Raw genomic sequence first — 14,236 nt, 5'->3', positions numbered from 1 at the left:
TTAGAACGTTCATACTCATCTGTTAAGCTCTGTAAATAGGTGTATGGGCGCCTATTTACAGGTCGGAAATTATATGATATGTTATATGCATTTCTTACTGAGTCTGTTGACTCACAGTTTCTGCTTCCATGTGTAGGTAAAGGAAAGGCGAAAGCTGAACAGGAGTGAACCTGAGCTCGGGTGAGATTGTACATGTCAAGCAGCGCGACCTGGAGTGTTCGGTCTCGGGACATCTGGGAGTTGTATTTTGAAAGTCGCTATGCGACCTGTAAATCTGTATATTTTGGAATGTATATTTAAAAGTAAAGTTTGTAAAGTTTTAAAAATCGGGATCCCGGCACTTGTAAATATTTTATTAAATTTCAAAGTTTAATGTTTAATGCAAAAGTTTTAATTTGACACGTTTTTCGAGAAATTTCTTTGATTAGCAAAGATCGCACAATTATTGAAAAAGCACTGTAGCGTGCCTTAGCATTAGGGCGTTACAGCACAGCTCCGATTTTTTCGAATCTTCAAAAAATCATAACTAATTCAAATAAAATCGAAATTGAGTTCTGTAAAAGTCTAACTTGCTTAATTTTTTCCATACTATCCAATAAAAATAATTCCAGAAACAGAATCGCAATTATTTTTCACGAAAATTTACAAACATCAATCAATCATCAAATAACACTCAATACAACATGATACCATCCAAAAACATACAAACAATCGTTTTAAAGTCCAAATTTCTTGCAAGTAAATCAATTACCATGGCTCTGAGGCCAGTTGTTGGAAATTATTTTACCAGGATCTTAGATCTACTCACAAGTATGTTTATTAACATCCTAAATAAGAACTTTCTAAAACGATAAATTAAACACATATAAAGTTTAGGAAACCTTACATTGGGTGCAGCAGAATATAATGACTCCTTCCGTTCAGATATCTAGCCCTTGATTCCTTTCTGTAGCAGAGCATTATCAATATCTGAACCTGGATCTCTTTCTCTGAATCTTTGATGCTGAAACTCCTTTGCTGATGATCTTTCTTCACGATCTTCCTCACTATGATTGAGGTATCACTTGATGTGTGTGGGCACTACTCATACACTAAGGATTTCGAAATTATCAAGGAAGAAGAGAGAGAGTGGTCAGCTAAAGATAGGGAGAGAGAAGGCTCAGTTTTTCTGAATAGAAAAAGTCAGAATAAAAGTGTGTTTTTCTAAAGCCTTCACTATCTATTTATAGCATTCCACTAGGGTTAGATTTGAATTATATGGCATTAAAATAATGAAAAAATCAATTTAAAATGCTACAATAGGTGACCGGCCATGCCTTTAATGGATTGGGCCTTGGGCTTTGCAATTTTGCAATTTTAACACCTACATGGGCCTAAATAAAATCTATCAATGACTATGATATTTTATTTAGCAACAACAACCTATATGAATCTATAATGAAATTAAACACATAGGCTCACACAGGCACACTTTGGATGGGTCCTATCATGTTGCTAGGTCATACACAGATGAAAGAAGATTGTAAATTTACCTGTTACAAATTATTTACTTGACCAAGGGAGCCATCAAATCATTAGATCTGGCAAAAAGTAACCATGGCTATTTGCAATCAAGTAATAATAGGTTTTAAAAACTTACACATAAGCTAAAACACATACTCCTGCAACAAGGTTAGCTGGATAGTAGGATGTAGGATTTATTTAATTTTAAATAAATAATTTCGAAATTAAATAAAAAAAATACTTTCGAAAATTTTAAAAAAAATTTGAAAATTTCGAAATTTAAAAAAAAAATAAAATTTAAAATTAAACCTACAATTTTGAAAAATTAGGTTTCAACCAACCTAAATATCATTTCAAAATTTGCTAACTACTTTTAAAAATTTAAATGTTATTTTATAAATAAAAATTAAATAAAAAATTAAAAAAGATAAATGAATATCTTTTTCAGATTTTAAATGTAATTTAAATAAATAAAATAAAAAATTTTAAAAGTTAGCAAAATATCTTATATCTATTTAAAATTACATGATTATAGTTATCTCATTTTAAATTTAAATAAGGTCAAATTATTTAAAAAAAGATTTAATTTAAAAATTTAAAATCTGACCTTAAATTTAAAAATAAGATAAGATATAATTAAATTTAAAAATAAGATATATTAATTAAGCAAAAAGATAGATATTTACTATTTTCAAATTCAAATTACACTAATATCATGAATTAAATTTAAAAAATATTAATTAATTTAATTATGATAATTAGAATTGAATTAGGAATAGTAAATGTATAAATACAGAACTACACAAAAAATCGGAAGTTAATTCCATGAAAAAGCATGAAAAAACGAAGAAAAACAAAAAAATTGTGAGCTGTACGAACAGTTTTCGCGATCGAAGGAAAATTTCAGCACAACTCCAATTTTTTCGAATCTTCAAAAAATCATAACTAATTCAAATTAAATCGAAATTGAGTTCTGTAAAAAAGTAACTTGCTTAATTTTTTCCATACTATCCGATAAAAATAATTCCAGAAATAGATATTCAATTATTTTTAACAAAAATTCATAAACACCAATCAATCATCAAATAACACTCAATACAACATGATACCATCCAAAAACAAAAAAACAATCGTTTTAAAGTCCAAATTTCTTGCAAGTAAATCATTTACCATGGCTCTGATACCAGTTGTTGGAATTTATTTTACCAGGATCTTAGATCTACTCACAAGTATGTTTATTAACACCCTAAATATGAACTTTCTAAAACGATGAAATAAACACATATAAAGTTTAAGAAACCTTACATTAGGTGCAGCGGAATAATATGACTCCTTCCGTTCAGATATCTAGCCCTTGATTCCTTTCTGTAGCAGAGCATTATCAATATCTGAACCTGGATCTTTTTCTCTGAATCTTTGATGCTGAAACTCCTTTTGCTGAATGTCTTTCTTCACGATCTTCCTCACTATGATTGAGGTATCACTTGCTGTGTGTGGGCACTACTCATACACTAAGGATTTCGAAATTCAAGAGGAAGAGAGAGAGAGAGTGGGTTCAGCCAAAGATAGGGAGAGAGAGAGAGGCTCAGTTTTTTCTGAATCAGAAGTGTCAGAAGAAAAGTGTAGAAATTTAGTGTAAATTTCCTGAAGCCTTCACTATCTATTTATAGCATTCCACTAGGGTTAGGTTTGAATTATTTGGCATTAAAATAATAAAAATATCAAAGGTAAAACCCTACAAAAGTGGCCGGCCATGCAAGGTGGATTTGGGCCTCACTTTTTGCAATTTTGCAGTTTTCTCAATTCTGCATCTGATTTTCTCAAAAACGCCAATTTTCTAATTCAACCATTTAAATGCCAATTCTAACTATTTAATAACTATAAATAATTATTAAATAATATTGTCATTTATCATATTTATTAATTGAACCATACAAAGTATCATAATTAACAAATATGCCCATAAAACTATTTCTTTACAATTTCGCCCTTACTTAGTGAAAAATTCACAAATAGACATAGTCTAATTTGAGAATTATAATTGATTAATCAAAACCAATTAGATGAGTCTTACAAGCAATATTATCTCAACTAGTGCGGGGACCATGGGTCTATATAACCGAGTTTCCAATAAGTAGATCAAGAATTTAGCACTAAAATTCACTAACTTATTAATTCTTCGTTGAATCCACGCATAGAACTTAGAATTGCACTCTCAGTTATATAGAATGCTCTATATGTTCCACCATATAGATGCATCATTAGTTATCCATTGTTATAATCCTAATGTGATCAATGATCCTCTATATGAATGATCTACACTGTAAAGGGATTAAATTACCGTTACACCCTACAATGTATTTATTCCTTAAAACACTTAACCCCGTATAAATGATATTTCAGCTTATGTGAAATGAGTACTCCACCATTTATGTTCGTTTGGTCAAGCTCGAAGGAGATCATCCTTTGCTTACTATTCGCTAGATAGAAGCTATAGATTCCATGTTTATGCTAGCGCTCCCACTCAATTGCACTACCGTGTTCCCAAAATGTACGTATCACCCTGACCTAAAAGTAGGCTTAACTAACAAATCAAAGAACACGAATAGCCTTTCAAGATTGAGCCTAATCATAACAGGATTAAGAACATTTGATCTAGGATCAACTAGGCGATATTGACTTGAATAGATATTACGGTAAGTTTAATAAATCTAAGTCAAAGTTCAATATCGGTCCCTTCTGATGCATACTCCATGCATCCAACCTGAGTTTTACTTTAACCAATGCTCTAGAAAGAACATAGCACTTCTCCAAATGCAAGTAAACTTTGTTGTAGATTATCATATCAGTAAAACCCTATGTCTAATAAATCTAGGAAACTTTATTCACATAGTCATGTTTACTTTCAAATGTGTTGACGACACAATAAACAGGATCAAGTATGTGAAAAGGGTTTCAGATGAATTTATACATTATGTACATATAATCATGAAATAAATCATGTGAACCATGCAACATTAAATGTTATTTCTGATCTATATTAATAAGTAAATCTGATTATATTGAAATGAATTTTATTTAGGGCATAAAACCCAACACAATCTCCATATGCTCGCTCTCACAGCTGCTCAGCATTAGCCTTACCCTTACCAACACACGGAAATAACAACTGTGAGTCAACATACTCAGTAAGAATAGCATAACACAGAACATAATAAAATCCCGAATTATAATCAGGTGCCCATACACCCAACCATAACCCTATCCCCGTATCCCACACAAACTGAGCCTAGAACATTCATACGACAATACTATCGACCATAATATCAGTCTATACTCAATATGTCAGTCATACTCCAGCCATATTGATGTGATAGCATCGATCAGTATTTTAGCCAATATATATTTATTAGTATTCAGTAGAATCCTATATGTACTGATACTACTATCAATGTACTCTATCAGGCATAAACAACATGTATGCTAAACATGTAAATACATATGCATAACATTATACTAATCTTACCTTGTTTCCAAATTCAGGTGTGCCGGCCAACCTGAGTGGAACACTGCTCGGCGAATTATAGGCCCCTTCAGTTGAGATCACTAATAAGTTGCTGTAAAATAAATTGAATTGCTGAAGAAAAAACCAAACCTTAACTGGGTTCTAAGAGAATTCGAGAGAGAGAGAGAGAGAGAGAGAGAGAGAGAGAGAGAGAGAGAGAGAGAGAGAGAGAGAGAGAGAGAGAGCTTGGAGAGAAAAAGTGCTTTTCTTGAATTTTCTTAATTTTGTAAAATAAATGAAACAAAAAAATAGTTTTTATTAAACTAATAAGATAAAAGAAATATGAATCGATGCGATAGTTTTTTATGGAATAACTCATTAATTACGTAAGTATATCAGAGTGTATTTGTAACCCGCTGACTATAAGGTCCAAGGCGAGGAATCAATGTACAAACTGTTACTTAGTGTATTAATGAGAAACCATATGTCACTAAATATGAATGGCGAGACATTAAGGACAGAACACATTGGAAGATGAAAGCGGCACATATCCATTGTGAAAGTCCTTGGCATGTAATGAACAAACTAAGTGTAAAAGTCGGATCGACTCAAGAACAAGTAAGCGAGGTGACCGTCTCTTAATGGGAAGACTGCATATAACTTCACCCCGTTAGCATCAACGAGGCTTACAATTCTGGCAAGCTAGAAGATAGCATTCACTACTACAAAACAAGCCTTTAGAGGCGGTTTTTTTTAGCAAATTAATATAGTTTTAATAGAAACACCTACGGAGTCGGTTATTTTGTAATAACCGAATCCGTAGGCTATAATTTTTTTTAATTTTAATGAAAAAGTCCTACGGAGTCGGTTATTACAAAGGTAATTTTTTAATTTTAATAAAAAAAAAAACGCCTATGGCGTCGATTATTTTGTAATAACCAATGCCATATGTCTTTACATAACCCTCTCCAGCTATCATCTTCTTCAAATCCTAAAATAACCAGCAGCCCCCCTTCTTCCTCTAGAACCTACGAAACCCTCGCCCAACCACCCACTTCTTCCCCCTATTTCTTCATTTTTCATCCCTTTTTACCCATTTTTTTTTTTAAATCTTGCATTTTTCATACCCAAAAATATATCCCCGGAGTTTGATCGTTTTTTATTTGGTTTTTTAGGGTAAATCGAGCTTAGAGGTGGTGGTTGTGGTGGTTGTAGCTCCGACTACCGCTTTTGATGGAGAAATCATTGAATCTCAATGTTCATTAAGGTATAAATCTACTCTCTAATAATTTTATTAATATAAATTGCTTTATTTTTTATTTTGTAATGTTTTTTTTAGGGTTTTTCCATATTGTTAAGATTATGTTCTTGTGGTTGGGTATGGTGGCCGGATTTTGGTCGGTATTGGTGGCCGGATTTCGATAATAAGGTAAAAATCTAAACTTTAATAGTATATATTTATGTATTTTATATTTTATTGAATGTGTATTGTATGTATACTTATTTTTGTAATTGTATATATATATTGTATGTATATGTATATGTATTGTATTGTATATGTATGTATGTATACAAATATTGTAATTATATTGTATCTTTTTTATGTATTGAAGTGTATATATTGAATATTTTAAACAAATAGTTTTGTTAAATATTGTGAATGAGATTATGAGAATGACATAGGAGAGTATTAAAATAAAAAGTTTAAAAATTAATTTCTAAAAATTAGTTTAGAAATTAATTCTATTTTTTATCATTTTTTTTTATTTTCAATTTTTTCATGTGTTTTTATTTTTAGTTGCTAATAAATAGTAAGTTACAACTACTTAACAAGTTACTAATTTTCATTCCTATTAATGTATTCTTATTACTCATTAGTAACTAGTTAGTAATATATGAACTAGTTAGTAACTAATTACTCATTAATTATATAACTAATAAGTAGTTAAATAAAGAATTCTTAATTTTGTAGTATTTTTTACATTTTAGGTTATTGTAATAAGGTCCATTTACAGGGATCTGACTTATTTGGTGTTGATCAGTTTCTAGCTAGCTCAAGGTACACATTTACTAACTTTTATTATTAATTAATCATGAATGCTTAGTAGAGTTTGAATATCTTAAGTATTTATCCGTAGCGAAGTAGGTTCTGCGATATATTGTATTGTGGTCAAATGGGTGAGATAATATGCATGTTAGATGAGTTTGAATATCTTACATATTCATCCGTAGTGAAGTAGGTTCTGCGAATACATATACTGTGGTCGGATGGGTGATAAATTTTTGTATTGCTAAATGTTTTGTGATTGTTTTATATTATTTTAAATTGTGTTTTGTTGTTATTAATAGCTTTAAATTTTTAGGAAACGTTCAATTATAGTCGTTATGCTGCTAAAATTTCAGTAGAATTAGGACTAGCTACTAGTTAGTAATTTAATATAATATACTTAGTTACTAGTTATTAATTTCGTAAGTCTTGAGGCGTTTAACGCATAAGTCTCACAAATTATATTGAATAGTATTTTAGAATACTTAAGGATGAATAAAATATCTCATAAAATTTAAACATACCAATGATGTATCATAAAACTTAAACTAAAGTAAAGATAATTATGTTTCTAGAACTAGAACCCTAAGTAAATTCCATTATCCTAGAAAATACTTGACTCATAAAACTTGAATTAAAATATTAATGAGAAATGCAATGATAATTAGAAATTATCTAAGTCCTCATTACTTGTTTTATCTTGTTTTAGATTATTTTTTGTTGTTATTAATAACTTTAAATTTTTTGAGAATATTCAATTATAGCCTTTATATTGTCGAAATTTCAGTAGTTATATGATAAAAATATTTAATACAAGTTTCTCTTAAACTTGGTTGTTAGGATTTTTTGTTAATTTTCGTTATGGATAAATCATGAATGCGTGAGGAGCACCGTTTATTATATAGTTAGTTATTTAGAGTAAAATTAGTTACTGGTTAGTTACAAATTATATTTAGTATACTATAGTTAGTTACTAACTAGTAATTCAATAGGTTCTGCGATATATTGTACTACGATCGGATTGGGTGGAATAATATGCATGTTAGATGAGTTCCGTAGTAAAGAAGGTTCTACGAATAAATGTACTGCGGTCGGATGGATGGTAAATTTTTGTATTGTTAAATGTTGTTGTGATTGTTTTATATTGTTTTGAATTATGTTTTGTTGTTATTAATAGCTTTAAATTTTTTGAAAACGTTCAATTATAGCCGTTATACTGTTAAAATTTCGGTAGAATTAGGTATACTTTCTTTAACCTACTTTTATAAGAATTTACAAATACATCCTAAATATTGATTATAATACTATAACAAAAGAATTCGATTAATTTATTTTAAGTAAAACAACAAATTAAAATATTACACATTATTTATTATTCAAAATACTAATTATTATACAAAACATAACTTAAAGAATTATAAAAATGATACTAATATACTAGAAATAAAATACAAACTCATATTATAAAATTTAAATGTATAAAAATATTAAATTACATAAAAATTAAAATATTACATATTTTTTATTATTCAATATACTAATTATTATACAAAACATAACTTTAAAAAATTATAAAAAAGATACTAAAAAAATACAAACACATATTATAAAACAAAAAATTTTAACAAAAAAAAAACAACTTATATGCAATCACTTAAAGTAATGTAAATGTGTATTTATTTAACTTTTTAATTTAATTTTTTATTTATACTTATTATATATAATTTATACTTAATTTAATTATATTAATTATAAAATAATATATATGTGGAAAAAATAAAAATAGATTTTTAATAAAAATAAAAAAAAATATTAAAACTCAAAATTTTATAGCTGAAAAAAAAATTATAGGAAACCCCTACAGAGTCGGTTATTTCATAATAATCGACGCCATAGGGACCCTACGGAGGCGGTTTTTTCATAATAACTGACGTCGTAGCGTCGGTTGTTTTTAACCCTTTTAGCATCACTTGAAACAGCGTTAATAGCGAATTTTGCCAAAACCGACGCTGAATGGCCTTAAAAACTACCTCTAAAGCCTAATTTTGTAGTAGTGATTTAAGTGAGCCTCAAAGAATTCCTTGAGGATAAGAACCGCGATCGACATCAGACATACATCGTCGACCTCAGAAGGAAGAATAGTACCAACTCGCTATTGGATCACTGTAACCAAGTTGCTGGTGAGACATCTCCAGATATAATAATTAAAGACGTGTTTAATACACGATTGTTTTTACCAGTAAAACTAGGAAAATCACAGCTATACGATTTTCAAATTATAAACCACATTTACACTGCGTGATATGTAATCAAATCCCATGATTTTAGGGATTATTTTTGTAAATGTCTTACAGTCAACTTTGTAATTGACAGACCACTATGTAATTATAATTAGTGACAGACAAGCTCAAAAAAGGGACGAAAGATCTCATACAAGAGAGGCCCTAAAGAAAAAGCACACAATCAGAAATCTGAATAAGATTGACTCGTGGATTATGCAGAATTTTAACTGCAAAACCACGTAAAAAAACCCTGTGTTCATATATTATTTTTCTATAGCTTTTATTTTTTCTGTGTGAAATTATTACCGTGAGGCTCAAATTTAGTTAACGAAAAATCTACGTTAATAACTAATATCACCCTAATAAAATACAAAAATCATATTAATAAACTTAATTAAAATCCCACTAAAAGACAAAACCAACTTAGGGCAAAAAGACCAAAATGCTCTTGCCCACACTAAAAGTCATAAAAATCACTTAGGGGTATTTTAGTCATTTCGAAAAACTTGACTATTTCTGACATTCCCAACGTCTAACTATATTGCCCCGCTATACTAAAAAAATACAAAGATGTGATTCTAATAGCCAAACACCGTGTTCCAATGTTGCGGGGCACAAAATATGCAAAATTAAGAAATTCTATATATAACATTTACAATACATTCTCAATTCAAATAAGTCTCCATAAAATGATAATTCATAACTAATATGAAAGTTTCATAATTAAACCCTACTTATGTGCTAATTTTCAAATTAAAGTTAAGCGGTCTTTACATGTGTAAAACTAACAAGGGAGATCAAATATCATTATAACTGTTGACTTCGCTTTTAGCCAACGACAATGAGTCTATTTTATAAGCGACAAATGATATGTAGTATCAGATATACAATAAAGCAATAATAAGACACAAAAATTTTATAGAGGTTCAGCCCCGAGCAGTTCGGTAATAGGCTAATCCTCGTTATTTGTATTGACTTAAGAACAAGGAATAAGATTCTTTTTCTTATAGCTCTTACAACAGTATCTCTGAATATATAATTCTTAGATAATAATATAGTCTTAGCTTAGTAGCGTATCGACTTTCAATCTCTCGGTCCCCTTGCCCAGTGAACATGTATCACTATTTATAGGGCTGGGAAACTTGAGGAGGAAGAGTTTCCTCTCTCGTTACAATGCGCATAAACAGAAAGATCGTGGGATCAATGCTGAATGCAAGGATCGTGGGATTGAGGCTGAGTACACTGATAGTGGGATCGTGTGTGTGCCGTATCCACGTAAATTGATCCCTGAGTTATAGAGATTGAGTCGATGACTCATGATGCGAAGGTTGAATTCGCTACGTGCTGATTGCTCTGCACAGATCGCTGAATATCTTATTCTGGATGTGCCAGCGAGGCATCCTGCTCGGCCTATCTTCCTGAGCAGATGCTCCAAGTGGACTCCACGTGTCACCATTCTCGTGATGCCACGTCAGAGTGCAAAATTTGGGATAATATTTGCCCCCCAAGTCTGTACGGGACCTCTGAGGATGCGTGTAGACTTCTTCCGAGTTGGTTCTGCCTTTGGATGGGGACACGTGTCGAGCATGACCGTTCGAGACTCGATGTGAAGCTGCCTGGGCGTCCCTTCGGTTTTTGGCTAATAAATGCTCTGACAATTAATATTTTGAAATCTGATTTTCTCTCTCCACGGCTGACGGTTGCACTTGATTACTTTTGATTTCCCATATTCGTTTTTGAGGCGAGAAGCTGAGGCATCTAAGGTTTCTTTGAGACAGTTATCCCTTTTCGAGACTTGCCTATAAATACCCACATCATTGGCACATAAACTCATTTCATCACTCTTCTCTGCTAAATAAGCTCCAGAGCGAAAAGAAAATTTTCTGGCTTCAAAGTCGCCGAAGTGCCTTCATACAACTGCTGGTTGGATTGACGTTGCTCGAACCCAGACACTCGAATCTTGAGTAAGTTTTTGATTTCCTTTATGCTTATCTTTGCATGTTTACATTTTGAATGCAACTTTCATTATGCTGTAGAAAAATGCTTAGGAAATTCTAGGGCTAGAAACTTCTGCGATTCTCCTTTATCATGTCTTCATGTGGGTTTACAGCCATAAAACTTGTCTCTGAACTGCATTGTGTCCGCCTTTCATCTTGCTTATTTTAAGCTTCATGAACTTTTTTGCCTTAACTCAAGAAAATTTTCTGACTTCTTGAGTTCTGACTTTTCTTTAGACATAGCCGTGTTAGAGAACCTATACTAAACTGTCCAGTTGTCACTTAAAGTTGTTTTCTATTCTGGTAGTTAGTTGGTTTTCCAACTAACTTTCTGTTATGTTGTTTTGCTTTGCTTGTGTATATAATACCTGGATTGGCATCTGTTGTAAAGTGTAACAGAATTGAATAAACACTTTCTCTCTTTCTTCCTTTCTTCTTCTTCCTCTCAATTCTGTTTTCTAAGCTTCTTCATGGTATCAGAGCTGAATTCTTTAAGCAATGGTGTTCGTTAATGGCCCTGGAGGTTCTTCTCAAGCTACAGCAAACACCAATACACCTCTTCCAAGAACTACACTGACTGTTTTCTCTCATTCCCTCTCAGTACGACTTGATGAGCATAACTATTTGCCATGGAAACAACAAGTGTTTGCAGCCATTAAAGGAGCTCGACTGCAACGCTTTCTGGATCCAACTCAAGCTCCTTTGAATTCAACACAGAAGTTGATCTCATTGCCAATCGATTGAGTCCTGAATATGAAGACTGGGTTCAACAAGATAGTGTTCTTGTTTCTTGGCTTTTATCATCCATGTCCGAGAAGATTCTGACTTGAATGGTTGGTTGTGACACGACGACACAAATCTGGAGCAATTTACGCGAATACTACACAGCCTTGAATCGTGCGAACATTGGACAATACAGAACTCTGCTTGGGAATGCTAAAATGCAGGGATCTTTAGGTGACTATCTACTCAAGATCAAACGATTAGTGGATCTTCTTGCTTCAATTGGACACTAGATATCACCTGCAGAACACATAGAAGCTATATTCAATGGTTTAACAGTGAGTATAATGTTTTCATTACATCGGTCAATACTAGATCTGAAGCATACTCTGTAGCTGAGATTGAGGCTCTCTTGATGGCTCAAGAAGTTCGACTGGAAAAAGCCACTCAAGATTTGGATATAACCAAACCAGAAGCGAATCCGGCTCTTACTAAGCCCTATACTGGTGGACGTGGTACCTTTTCTTCCCCTTATTATCCTTCACCTACTCAATCTAATGTCTCACCATTGTCCAGAGGCTCTACTTTCAATTCTAGACAATACTCGATGCAACATCCTCCACCAGGTTTCGGTCCTGCAACTCAAGGCCGTGGTAATTCAGTTAGGCGTGGCAATCCCTCAACTTCTCGAGGTGGTCATACTCACGGTCGAGGATAGTACACTGCAAGGGGACAGAAAGTGCAATGCCAACTTTGCCACAAGTTGGGACACACTGTTAAACAGTGTTTTTACAGGTTTGATGAATCCTTCCAAGGCCCTGAATCTTTTAATACCTTTACTGGTAGTGCTAACCTTGCAGAAGCCCAATCCTTATATGCCTATCCTGATGTTGTTGGAGACAATGGATGGTATCCCGATTCTGGAGCCACACACCACTTAACTCGTCATGCTCAGAATCTCACCAACTCCACTGATCTCAGTGGTGACCAACAAATACTCATGGGAGATGGCTCAGGTTTGCCCATCAAAACTGTTGGTCATACAACCTTTCTTTCTCCCATTCATAGTCAATCCTTAGCATTACATAATCTTCTTCATGTGCCTTTAATTACAAAGAATCTAATGAGTGTTTCTAAGTTTGCTACAGATAACAATGTCTCATTTGAATTCTTTCCTCAATCTTGTTGTGTTAAGGATTTAATGTAACATCCCCGCTTCAAGCCTCCATTGGGCCCTTACACCCACGGAATAATGGCTCTTATACACGAGTACGTCACTCTGGCTGCTTCATGGACTGATGACTGACCCTACAGACCAACACGAGTGTTTCCAGCGTGCTTTGTCCTCACTCGCACGCTTCCTGGGAAAACTTCCCAGGAGGTCACCCATCCTTGAAATTGCTCCAGGCCAAGCACGCTTAACTGTGGAGTTCTTTCGAGATGGGCTACCGAAAAACAAGATGCACCTTGTTGATATAGGTAGTACCAATCAATCCATTTAAGCCCTCTTTAACTGTGTAGTCCCATACCTACACAGTCTCAGAATCATCCCACTTGACCTTCCCCAGGCGGTGTGGGATTGCACAGCTTACCCGGTGTTTCCCCTTATGGATCACGGGACTACTGACTGTCACATTTAATTACCAAGAGGATCTTGTTGGTTGGGAAGCTTGACAATGGTCTGTACAAATTCGATTCTCTCCCTATCTGTCAACAACCTGCTGCATCATCTTCCAGCAGCAATTCCAGTTTTTCTCAATGTAATCCTTCTTGTAATTCAGTTTCTTTACCTGTTCATAATGCTCAATTTTCTCTTTGGCATAACAGGTTAGGCCATCCAACTGCTAGAATAGTTCAAAGTGCCTTACAATCTTGTAACATACCCATTAGCAATAAAACTCAATCTGGTTTTTCTGATTTGTGCTCTGGATGTTGTTTGGGAAAACATCACAAGCTTCCTTTTCCAAATTCCACAACCACTTACACTGAACCACTTCAACTACTGCACTCTGATTTATGGGGTCCTGCCCCTATCAATTCAGCAAGTGGTTATAAGTAGTATATTAGTTTTATATATGCCTACTCTAGACATAGTTGGATCTATATGCTAAGAACTAAGTGTGAGGCTCTTCCCACCTTTACAACTTTTAAAAACCAGGTTAAACTTCAATTGGGTTAC

This window comes from Cannabis sativa, chromosome 4 (genome assembly GCF_029168945.1).
Source record: "Cannabis sativa cultivar Pink pepper isolate KNU-18-1 chromosome 4, ASM2916894v1, whole genome shotgun sequence".
Classification (NCBI taxonomy): Eukaryota; Viridiplantae; Streptophyta; class Magnoliopsida; order Rosales; family Cannabaceae; genus Cannabis; species Cannabis sativa.
The sequence above is the reverse complement of the archived record's forward strand: the minus strand, read 5'-3'. Positions refer to the sequence as shown.